Source organism: Phacochoerus africanus, chromosome 11 (genome assembly GCF_016906955.1).
Source record: "Phacochoerus africanus isolate WHEZ1 chromosome 11, ROS_Pafr_v1, whole genome shotgun sequence".
Taxonomy (NCBI): Eukaryota; Metazoa; Chordata; class Mammalia; order Artiodactyla; family Suidae; genus Phacochoerus; species Phacochoerus africanus.
In genome coordinates this window covers 79,031,868-79,044,445 of record NC_062554.1, presented here as the reverse complement: position 1 = coordinate 79,044,445, position 12,578 = coordinate 79,031,868, and the positions used below count along the sequence as shown (strand labels likewise).

The following is a 12,578-nucleotide window of genomic DNA, read 5'->3' as shown; positions in this document are numbered from 1 at the left end:
AGGAGTTTGTGTTTTTTGCTCTATTATTTTTTTCTTATAGTTGATTTCTATCTTATAGTATTGTGGTTGGAAAAAATGCTTGAAATAATTTCAACTTTTTAAAATTTACCAAGGCTTGACTTGTGGCCCAAGATGTGATATATATACTGGAGAGCTTTCCATATGCACTTGAGAAGAATGTATATTCTGGTTCTTTGGAATGGAATGATCTATAAATATCAGTTAAGTCTGTCTGGTCCAGGGTGTCATTTAAGGCCTATGTTTCCTTGTTGATTTTCTGTCTGGATGAACTGTCCATTGATGTAAGTGGGGTGTTAAAGTCCCCTGCTATTATTGCATTATTGTTGATTTATCCTTTTATGATTGTTAGAAGTTGCCTTATATATTGTGGTGCTCCTATGTTGGGTGCATATATATTTAAAATTGTTATATCTTCTTCTTGGATTGAACCTTTGATCATTATATAACGTCCTTTCTTGCCTCTTGTGACTTTGTTTTAAAGTGTATTTTGTCTATATGAGCATATATATATATGAGCATATATATGTATGGCTGGGTCACTATGTTTTACAGAAGAAATTTACACAACACTGTAAGTCAACTATACTCTAATAAAAATTTTTAAAAAAGAAAGTAAAGAAAGGAGGAAGCAGTTAGACTTATCAATGTATTCAACATGTTTTGTGATCCCTGAACATGCCTGCAACTCTCCTTCACCCCACCTCCTCCTCTCTTTCCTTCTCCTTGTCACTAAGGTTCTTTTCTCTTTCAAGTTCTGTTTATTTAGTCATTGAGGCTGTAGTGCAGTGAGTTCAGTCCATTCAGTCACCTGTATTGGCTGAAATATTTTCTCCCTCTTCTATTCAGAAATTATATGCACACATCAATGTAGTACCTGTGCCTTTCAGCATTTACATATTACCTTTGTGTGTCCAAGGAGACTTACAATTAATTCCATTGATTTACTTCCCAGTTTTCAGCAATACCGACATCATTTTACAGATGAGGTAGCAGCCCTCTAGCAGGTGAGTGCCTTACCTGTTCCTGGATTATAACCCCTGGCATACAGGTCCTCTATGTGTTTTGAGCTACTGTCTTCCATCCAAGTACTAACCAGGTCTGACCCTGCTTAGCTTCTGAGATCAGATGAGATTACGTGCATTCAGAGTGATAGAGCTGTAGACCAGTGAGCCACTATTTTTCACATCACCACTTGAAGGTGGTAACAGTCTTGGGAACCTTTAAGATGTCAGTTAAAATGCATAATAAACTCGCCTTTTACTATTTGTCACCTGAATATTTACTTTCCAAAGGTTTTCTCTTTTTGGCTCTTATATAAGAAAACTATCAACAGTAATCTAGGTGAAAGTAAAATTTTTTTGTCTTTTTTTTTAGGGCTGTGCCGGCGGCATATGGAGATTACCAGGCTGGCGTCAAATTGGAGCTACAGCTGACAGCCTACACCACAGCCACAGCAATGCTGGATCCAAGCCACTTCTGAGACCTACACCACAGCTCATGACAATGCCAGATCCTTAACCCACAACACAAGGCCAGGGATCGATCCCACATCCTCATAGATACTAGTTGGGTTTGTTAACCACTGAGTCATGATGGGAGCTCTGAATTAAAATGTTAAATCTAAGGAAGATATCCCCAATGCTCTCCTAGGAACTTTGGTTAAGAGTGAAAATTTGAAATACATACCATGCTCTAGAGAACTACTTAGGCCTTGTAAGTAGATTATTAAGAACCCAGAAATACAGCATATATTCTAGGATTCACTATGGCTAGCGTTCAATCCATGTGATTCTCTGGACTGGGGAAACTGAATTTTGTTTTTCAAGTACCACATGTCATTTCTAAATCAGAGTGAAATCAGAATTAAACTGAAAGTGGCAGTATTTATTTATTTTGCTTATGTTTTTAACTTAATACTATGTATATATAACCTTGGTCTGTTACATATTCATGTTTTCAGTCTTCTAGAAATTTCAGTCCTCCACTTTGGAAGAGAAAAAAAGCATTGAGAAAATAAACTCATTTGATTGCATGAGTCTGTTTTGTTAGCAACTTAATGGCTTCTGTTCCCACAAGTGCCTAGTGAATTATGAAGGTGTTTCTCTTGAGCACAATAAGCAACATATTTTACTAAGGGAGACCTTATATTCTATTCTATCCACACCCTAGACATCAATTAAACCTTCATGAGCCTTACTCGAAGTAGCTGCCAGAATCAAGAAAGCTAAGATGTGAAGTAGCGATGTGAAGGGAAGTTTTACTCTTTTCTCTCCTTTGAAGGCAATGTATATCATATTTTGTATTTTATTGACTCTTACAAGCTGATGGTAGGCTGACCTAGGATTTAAGAATGCTTCTCTGCTCACCATCCTTATACAGAAACCCAGAAATCACATTCTACTCTGAACAACGAGACCTTAGTTTGCCAAAGGAGTGTGGCCCAATACTTCAGAGCTTTTTAACCTTTTTCTTATTGGTGATTACATTTGGAATTCATGCCAGTGGGATTATGGAGACTTACTCTAAATCCCTGGTAGGAAAAAAAAGAACCTCTTAATTTTTCCTGAACTCAGCTGACAAGCCAATTTTTCCTTCCTCATTTAGAGGTTTTAGAAATAAGCCTCATGACTAGGTATTATCTTGAAAAACTCTGAATTAATAAACCTAATCGAGTCATCAGAGATCTACTTTAGTAAAAAGAAGATGCTTCGGGGGGCATATTCATTCAGAAACTAGAGGAAGAAGGATAGTTCTGTTAGAGGAGAGAAGGAAAAAATATCTTAAAATGCTTTTTACTAGGAATAAATGTCTCAGAGATTACACACAACATATATATATACTCAAACATAGTCATGAAAAAATACCTCAGGGTAGATTCAGGTTTTGTGTGGGCAGAAGCTTACATTGTTTAGGAGACTCTCCTTGAGACACAAAAAAATACAAATTTATAAATTCAAAAATAGTAAAGGTATGAACATAAATATTTTGTTTCAGATAATAAATCACAAAAAATTAAAATATAAACTGATGGTATTATAAACATTGCAACATTCAAAAAATAACCTGTTGTTATTAACATTAATTAGTTGCCCAACATTGGCACTTTCTGGCAGCATATCCTTTGTCTCTTCATATGCAGCAATTAAAAAATATTTTCTATACAAATAATAGAAAGTCAATTCAGCCAAGTGTGGTTGATTGAAAAAAATGATTGATAGCTTAGAACAGTTTTTTTCAGCTTCACAAGTTTTTATTGGTGATGCAACATCTGTAACTTGCTTTGCAAGTCCTTGTTTAGGTAATGATTCTTGCACTGAGGAAATCCCTTGGACACCTCTATACTTTCGATTTTGTGGATATGGTTTCTAATAACTTGTAGACAAAAATTAATCAATAGTCTATGAAAGAGGAAATTTTATTCAAGTCAATAAGCCATGAACATACTCTCCCTAAGCTCTGAGAACTGTTCCACCTATTAGAGTTCAAAGCACACTTATCTAGGTTTTTGAGACAGAGGACTGTATATTAAATGATGAGATAGTTTGCACAATCCAGATCTGTAAGTACAAAGTGAGTAGTGGATCATGGGTCATCATAGACCCTCACTAGTTTAAGAGGGAATATCACCTTTTAAGGTGTTGTCTTGGTACTAATTGATTGTTGTTATTTGTGGCCAAGCAGGTATTTCTGCTGATGGGTGGGGAGAATTGGTTGATGCATAATGCACAGTAAAGGGGAGAGAGGAGCCAAAGGGCAGAGAAAAATTTTTTTATGTTTAAATTTTTTTCTCTTGCCATAAAATATGAATATGAGTTTTACTTCACAGATGCTTATGTTTGTTTATCTTGGCTATTTCCTATTGCCCCATTCCCTACTTGAATGCCATCCCCGCCTCTGCTAGGTTGAGCCTCACAGGCCACCACATGTGGAACCTAGAGCAGATGTCCCTCTCCTTAGGATCTAAGATGCTCAATCCCAACTTTGCCCATTGAGGAACCACAAAGACCAATGATTGTTAGGAACCAGGTAGATATGGAGGTACTGAGTGGCAGCCTGGGTGAGGTAGTGTATGTATCTCTGGTACAGAGGTGGGGCTTGTGATCTCCATTCTTTCCTCACCCCTGCATCCCTGGATAGAACACACTAGCCTTGGAAGAGGCCTGTCCAAGTGAAGGGCCCTGAAGTTTAAGCTTCAGTGCCTTCACAGCCAATTCTTCTCCAGTAAAATCACTGGTAACAATGGGAGACCTTAGAAACTATCAAGAATTAAAATGTATTTTTTTTAATGCATAGCATATAAAACATTGTACTACTGGGACTCAGATCTCACTATTAGGTGGCTATTCCAATACAACAAAAAATAAGTTCTTTATTTGGGACATTTTGACATAATAAACACTTGCTGAATAATTTATTTTGGAGAACTATCCTTAGAGCTAGCATTGTAATTATCAACGAAATCAGCAATGTGAACTGTGAATCAAAAGTGATTTCCCAAGGAACTGGTAGGTTTCTGATATGGGATTAAAATTTCTCACAGTAAAGGGGAGAATGAAACAGTTTGTCAGTAATAAAGTAGGAAATAAATTATAAGGCAAACCAAAAGTCAAGTTAGCAAGAAATAAGATTGCCCTGAGAGAATAGCCTTCATTTCTACAAATATGTGGATTTAGAGGGAAGGCAATGATTGTTGGTTGGGAATCATGAAATCATATTCTGCAAGCTTCCCTTTTTTGCCTATATGGTCTTTCCCTAGCAACACTCCCCTTTTACCCCTCTGTGAGCACCATTTTCCTCTGCCATATCATTTGCCATATTCTGACCACCACTCATGTTCAACATGCATAGTCTAACCTTCATCTTCAAAGATCATTTGTACATCCTAGTCTATGTGGACATCACTTGTCAACAAGAAACATTATAATTCAGGAGACAGTATTAAAATGATCAAGATTTAAAAATCTAGATTCAAATAGTACTTGTTCTTAGTCCATGCTCTGACATTTTCTTATAATGTTCTATTTGTAAGTTATCTCAATTCTCAAAGCCTCTGTTACCCCGAACGTAACATAAGAACAACTATATGATTAGACTATTGAAGGAATTCCATGAAAATTGAGTGCTTTTGTGTCTTTACTACACTCCCTGGATAAAATACATCAGCAATGTTACTTCCTGAGTTTAGCCTCTATTGGGAGTATGTTCTCTGTCAATGTCACCTAATAAATTTGTTCTTCCATTTCTTGCAACATAAAGTTCTTTGATTGCTTCCTATTTTTAAAATCCATTAGCCTGCTCTGAATTTTGTTTGCTTCCTAATAGTTGCTCAACTATTACAACTGTATACTCACTTATATTTTTCATGCTCTCATTTTGCTAAATCCTAAATCTGATGTGAGTCCTCTTAGAATCAGCAGAGAAAATAATAAAGCCATTCTTTAGATTGGCACTTCTAAATAGATATATGATTTCTAATCTCAGCTGAACCTTTAAAACTCTTAAATATATTCCTGCTTCACAAGTGCATTTGTGCCAAATATAGAAATAAGTCCAATAACACAAAGAGAAAACACAAAAATATATAATTGTGATTCAGTGAGCATTTTTAACGTAATAATTGTATGGTCTCTTGATTGCTGACATATTGTGCCATCTATGTACCCACAATTTTCCCTTCCCTCGGAAGAAAGTATCTACTTTGTATATAATTTCAGGTTGTAGACTGTTAAATTTAAGAATTTTGGTTTCACAATCTGACTGCTATATAGCTTCTCTACTGAATGTTCACTGTTGCTGGGAACTTTCTCATTTTCAATTCCAAAGATTTGACTTTTCTGACAGGAATCTATAAGATCTCTTCACTGTGTTTGCACAGCAACCTGGTCCTGCTGGGAAATATTCCTTTCTCTTGCCCTCAAGACACCACTCTTCTTTGTTATCCTTTTACTTCTGTCATCCTTGATGTTTATTCTCCCAGCTTTTCTTCTTGTACATACTCTTAATTTTATGCTTACATCAAATATCCAGTAAGGAACTTGTAAAAATCTTATTTTACATGAAATTAACAACTGGTCTGTAAATACTATTTAAAATATGGGACATTTTCAATACCAATTGGCTTTTTAACTTCTCTTTAAATTTGGAGGATCTTCTGATTCTGGTTCCCCTTTATGATTGGCAGCAATCGTGCAGAGCTAAGCCATAACCACATGGTGGAAACACCTCGTCATAGGCCACACCTCACTCACATCATTCCTCTCACTGTGCAGTGAACATCTGAGTGGAACAATCCTTTTCTATGTTCTCCCTGATGTGTGACTTCAGCTATTTATTTCTATTTAGAGGATTCACAAAAGCAAAATAATAAATATGAAGTGCCCTTTTCCCAAAATAACAGTGCTTAACTCAAACGTCTCTCAGGTTTCTTTGTTAGTGTAACAACCAGACATTTGAGTCTCTGCCAGTGTCCATTTTGATCAGTTCCTAGGCCTTAAAAGGAATGTTTTAAAGGTATATCCATTTTCCCTAGGATTTTTTTATTACAGTCTAGCTCAAACTCCACATATTAGGTCACAAATCTCAAACTGGGGCTTGTGTTCTTTATGTGGAACATATTCCTCTGTTTCTGGATTGATCCAACTTCTACTTCCTCTTTCTATAAACTTCGATTTGAATTGTTACAAACACTTTGGTTTCCTCCCCCAAGGTTTCTGATGCTTTTGACTTCAGACAGATGCCATGATGCTTTTATTTAACAACAAAAAAATGTCAATGGGACAAATACATCTGAAAAATCCCTAAATTCTTTCTCACTCAGTGAAAGTATATTCTTCATGAAAATTTCATTTTAACAAATGGATTACTGCCAAGGGCCACACTTAAGCATCAGGTAACATGGTGGGTAAGGGCACACCCCAAGCAGCAGACCGCCTGGGTCCACACCACTTCCTTGACTTTGTCACATCCAGCCGGTTATTTGGCAACTTGGTGCCTCTGTTTCCTTAATCAAAAATGGGGAGTACAATAACATCTGTTTCCTTAATCAAAAATGGGGAGTACAATAACATCTACCTCAAGAGTTTTTTTTTGATAATTAAATAAGCTAATATTTTCAAAGTGCTTAGAATTCTATGTACCTAGTACATAATAAGAACTCTATAAGTATTTGTTAAAACTTTCCTTTCTTTTAGATATATATATATATATATATATAAAAGTGTGTGTGTGTATATTTATATGTGTGTGTGCATATATATATATATATATATATATATATATATATATATATATGTATTATACATATATAAAGTGCTTGGAATCTGTGTACCTAGTACATGGTAAGTACTATGTAAATAGTTGTTAAACTTTTTAAAAAGTTCTGGGAGTTCCCATTGTGGCTCAGTGGGTTAAGAAACTGACATAACGTCTGTAAGGATGTGGGTTTGATCCCAGGCTTCCCTCAGTGGGTTAAGGATTCAGCATTCCCACAAGCTGCAGAGTAGGTGGCAGATGTGGCTTGGATCCGGAATCACTGTGGCTGTGGTACAGGCTGGCAGCTGCAGCTCTGATTTGACCTCCTAGCCTTGGAACTTCCATGTGCCACAGGTGTGGCTGTGAAAAAAAAAGTTTGAAATACCTCATTTATACAATCAATATTGAGATTATATTCAAGAACAAAATTAGTTAATTTAAATTCCTTGTTTTTCAAGTCTACGGGAATTTTTTAAAAGTTTAATTATAAAATGTTTATATTATTCCTCTATGGAGATACAATAGTCCTTAAGAGAGAGGTATTTATATCAAAAGATCTATTTTAATTAACCATTACTACATGATATCATGATATCTCAAGATACTAATATTCACATTTGAAAATATATTGTTTTTAATTAATGTTAATAAAGGCCAAATAATTTATGCTCAAATTAAAAATTTTTGGTGAGACATTACTGCTATATATAGTTAATAATTTTGAAATTAAGTTAGATTTAACTTCAAGTTTACGTCTATTTCTTTCTGGTCAAAGAAGAAATTATAGTTTCCCTAAGGACTTAAGAACTTGTCCTTTGGTTTCTAGAGGAAATAAAGTAGAACACAAATGACTATTAAGTCAATAGAAACCATACTATAATCAAGCTCATTTATTATTTCAATAATTAATAATGTATACTTTATTATGTTTGGGGTCAACATTGGTTTATTCTATAATACTTGATATTAAGTATTCAACTCTGAATTTTAGAGGGAGTAATATATACATATATATTATGTATACATAAATATGTGTTTTATAAATTACGTTTACTCCAGATTTATTTATTTTTGGTGTCTTGTGAGTTTTACATTTTTGTAGTTACAGTCTGAAATAGAGTAGGACATCTTTCAAATATTTTGTTCACAGATCAATACAGATTTTTGGGCCTCGCATATTACATGAAGCATTTTGTTATGATAATATCCCCGTCTGCTTTTTGTGATTATTTTGAACAACTTTTCATTTCTTGGGTTGTGCTATGAAGAGGAAATGGGCTCTTTCTCTTGAGGAGAACTCTCATCTGATATCTGTCTTGCAGAAAAGAAGCTGTTTTAAACCAAATCCATTGAGATCTAGTGATAAGATCCTCTTCTGTGTCACTGGGGCCTGTTCTACAGAATGTAATATTAAAGGTTAGGTTTCATTCTGCTTGAGTGGAATTTCTTAACCAGGAAAACACGAGCAAAGGCAGCCTGTAGAGATTTGACATGACAACCATTCTCATCTTATTGAAGTACAGCATAGACTGCAGATGTCCATTTATAGCTTATTTGAAAATCTTTAACATTCTTTGAAGCTTTTAAAAGTATATTTCCCAGGGGAAAACTTTTTTAAGCTACAAGAAGCTTCTCACCATTTTTAAGGCTTCAAGTATAACTGCACAGTATCCTGTTTCTTATTTCAGTAGGAAATCATCAAATGCATTTCTACATCTTATTGATGACCAGTAGGAAACAAACAATCCCATGCTTTCCTAATGAACAGGTATGGCATTTCAGATGTAATAATTAGCTGGATAATCAGATGTTCATAAAGCAGATAACTTACACTTCATTTTCATGATTATTACTACATTTAAACTTCCCTAAGACCTTCCTTTCCAAAGATTCCTTTTCTGCACATATGTGTGCAGAAATATCTGTGATGAGGGGAACTTCAGTAGTAGTTTGCTTAGGTGATCATTACTATGCTTTACTTTTAACTTTCCCATATAGTACCATGGAGGAGTATAAATAAGAGGACAGTTTTAGTTATCCTATCTTTAATATGGTGGAAGGTGTTTTTAAATTGCAGTCAATACTGTATGTTAACTTGAAAAGGGGAAAATCATACCATAAAGGACTAGGCAATGTTCCTTTTTTATTATGAAATGAAATCTTTTTCTAAGGTTCTATACATACATGTGTCTAATAGAATTTTTTTAACTCAGTTAGAAGAAAGACTACCAAAACATTGTAGATGCTATTTTTGAGTGCTCACAGTATAGTACCAGACTTTTTGCTAAATGTTTTACATGTGTTACCCAGTATGTTCACAACTGCCCTGTGATGTAGGGCAAATATTATTGTCATACCAAAGAGAATTTCTAATAATGTACAGTATCTGCAAATATAATCTTCATTCCTTATTTTTGCTTTTACCTGCAAAAAGAAAAAAAAAATTATTAGCTGTGTTTCATAAGATGTTTCTCAATAGTAAGAGTCGGAAAAGATATCTTAAAGAAAACATATTTTAATTGAATGGTTAAAGCAATAATCTCTTAGTTTTTGCCCATGGTTAATTAATTCTGGACCCTTGAAATATGCTGAAAGCAGACTTGAGCATTGCTTCTCAGAATTTAGTGTGGATAAAATTACATGGCAATCTTGTCAAAATACAGATTTCTGGGTCTTGCACAGAAATTCTGCTCCAGTAGGTCTGAATGTGGCCTAAGTGATGCTGACATTGGCTCCTACATGAAACTCTAAGTAGCACTGGGCTATCATTTCTTCTCTCCAGGTGCCTATATTCTGGTAAATTGTATTATTAATAAAATTATAGTGATTACTATATTACATACATTGCCTTTATCTAATCCTTTCAATCACTACAACACTGTAAGATGAGGAATCATTTATCATTATCACCATGTACAAGAAGAAACAAATAAATAAATGAAATGTCTTTCTCAGTTCATCATTTGGAGGCAGGAGAACCAGGGTTTAAGCCTAGTTTTTGTTTTGTTTTTCCCTCAAACCAAAATCATGTATGTTGCATTCTTCTCTGCCACATTTTATATTTACTTTTTCATGTTGAAAGCCAAAAAAATTTTTGAAGCTTTTGAAATGCCCAGCAAATGTTACCTGGAATCAAAGGGAAAAAGGATAAAAATTTTTTTCATCAGTTGTGATATACTAAATCATCAAATTCTTATATATATTACACATAATTATGTTTATGGAAAATTTTACTCTGTATCTGTGATTTTAGTTCAACCTCATCTTTAATACACAGTATAAATTGGATTTGTAAGCTTTAGTATTCAACAGGAAGTTGTAGATTTCCTGGAATTTAAAAAAAAATCACTATCATTCTCAGCTGGAGAATGATTTGAGATGTTTCCTTTGGAATATAAGGGTCTCAGAGGCAGAAGAGCTACTTTTAATCTTCTGTAACCCAGTGCCTATTCTATTACATGTTGAATGTTCTATAAATATTAACTGGGAGAGCAAATCAAATGATAGCATCTCAGCTTCTCATAGATGGCAGCCTTCTCACAGATGTCCTTTGGGAGAAAGTATTTATCTAACTTAACTCTTAAAATAATTTCTTAACGCTATAGATTTCAAACACCTTACTGGCATTGCTACTTTCTTAATACAAGCTATTTTTATTTCTTGAAGAATATGCTGGTTAATTCATAGGTACCATAAGTAACATGAAGCAGAATAATTGCTAAAGTAACTTTTTTCATGAATAACAAAGTAAACAAGTTCATAAAATCCATATAAATTGCCATTTCCCAAGTTTAAGGTTATCCTGGGGCCAAGGCAATAAAAACTTGAGTTTTAAGGAAAAACTGTCAAAATCCTTTCAATGTGAAATCTACTTACCTAACAAAAACTTATGTTTTACAGATTTTGTTTTTGTTTTTGTGTTTCTGACCAATTTATTCTATTTTACAATGCATTATTATACAAAGAAATTGAGAACATGCTATCTGAATTACAATTTGTCCAAGATTCTAGTCATCTGTTGCTTTGGAATTCCTAACTGCTCCTGGATTGGAAACTAAAGCCTCCTGTTTCCAACTTTGTAATAGAAGAATGCTGAAATCCTTTGAGCATGGATTATTTGTTTCCTTTTTCATTTTGAACTTTGTATGAAATTCAAAGAAAACAATATCAGTAGGCTTTCACCAGATATCCCTTTATTAATATTAATTTCATTTACTTTATTTTATTGGCAAATTAGTTTGAAAAAATCTCTAATGATACAGAGCTAACCACTTATATATTTCAGTTATCCTTTCCTGGTTTTGAACCTATGGTATTTATGGCCTTGTTATATTTGTTTTTTTCTTTTCTAGCAAGAAATACAGAGCAGCAATTCTTCTTAGATTTTAATAGATCCTACCTGCATTAAACCACCTTGGACTTCCAAATCGTGGAATCACTGCATGAAGAAAGAAATGCCTACAGAAAGAGAATGTACATGAAAGGTAAAAATGCCCAAGCCTTTTTGATACCATTTTTTCTGATTAATTCTCTCTCTCTTGCTGGATAGAGTCTATCCTGATAGCATCACAGAATTTCTAATCAAAACTATAGCCATTGATAGATATTATTTTTATAATTCAAACAAAACCCTTCTGGAATATTAATTTCTGCCTTTACTAGTCTATGAGAGATTATTTACTTTATATATATATATATATATATATATATATATATATATATTTACATACACATATATATATATAAATTTGAAGGAAAATATTTTTATGTAAAAATATCAATGACATGTCATTTATTTCATAAATAAGAACCTTTAATCATGTTAGATATTTGCATTAAGCTGTCTCATAATCAGTCATCATTAGCTGATTTGAAAAAATACAGAACCATGAAAATAATATTAGCATCTGTTTTTCAAAACTTGTGTTACCCTATAGCATGTCATTACCAATTCATTTTCAAAAGTTAGTAGATTTGTCTTTCCTACTTTAACATACTAAGTTTATATCTCTTTAAGGATTTGAAAGAACTAGTATATTTGTGACCCCCTATAAATATGCAATAATTTGCTGACCTGTCCTTCAATGATTGCTGGAGCTTCCTTGCCTTGGACAAAGGCACTTATCCCTGTTCAAGTGCCTACTTTATCATTCATCAGATGCTTTGCCATCCTAGAGAGCTCATCTCTTAGTTGATCACAGCTGAATACAGAGACAAAAGGGTACTCTGGGTGTTGCTTATATACATCTCTTCAAAACACTTTAATATCCCTTTAGTACTGCTCTCCTAAATATCAGTTTATTCTT

General features: G+C 34.0%; 1 long non-coding RNA gene across 1 annotated transcript in view; it reads left to right on the top strand.

The window, feature by feature from the left end:
* Positions 1–1,006: 1,006 nt before the first annotated feature.
* Positions 1,007–12,578, top strand: part of LOC125111976 (uncharacterized) — a 40,641-nt gene continuing 29,069 nt past the window's right edge. The window contains exons 1-2 of the long non-coding RNA XR_007130998.1: positions 1,007–1,025; positions 11,625–11,756. This is a non-coding gene — a long non-coding RNA (uncharacterized LOC125111976). The remainder of the gene's footprint in view (positions 1,026–11,624; positions 11,757–12,578) is intronic.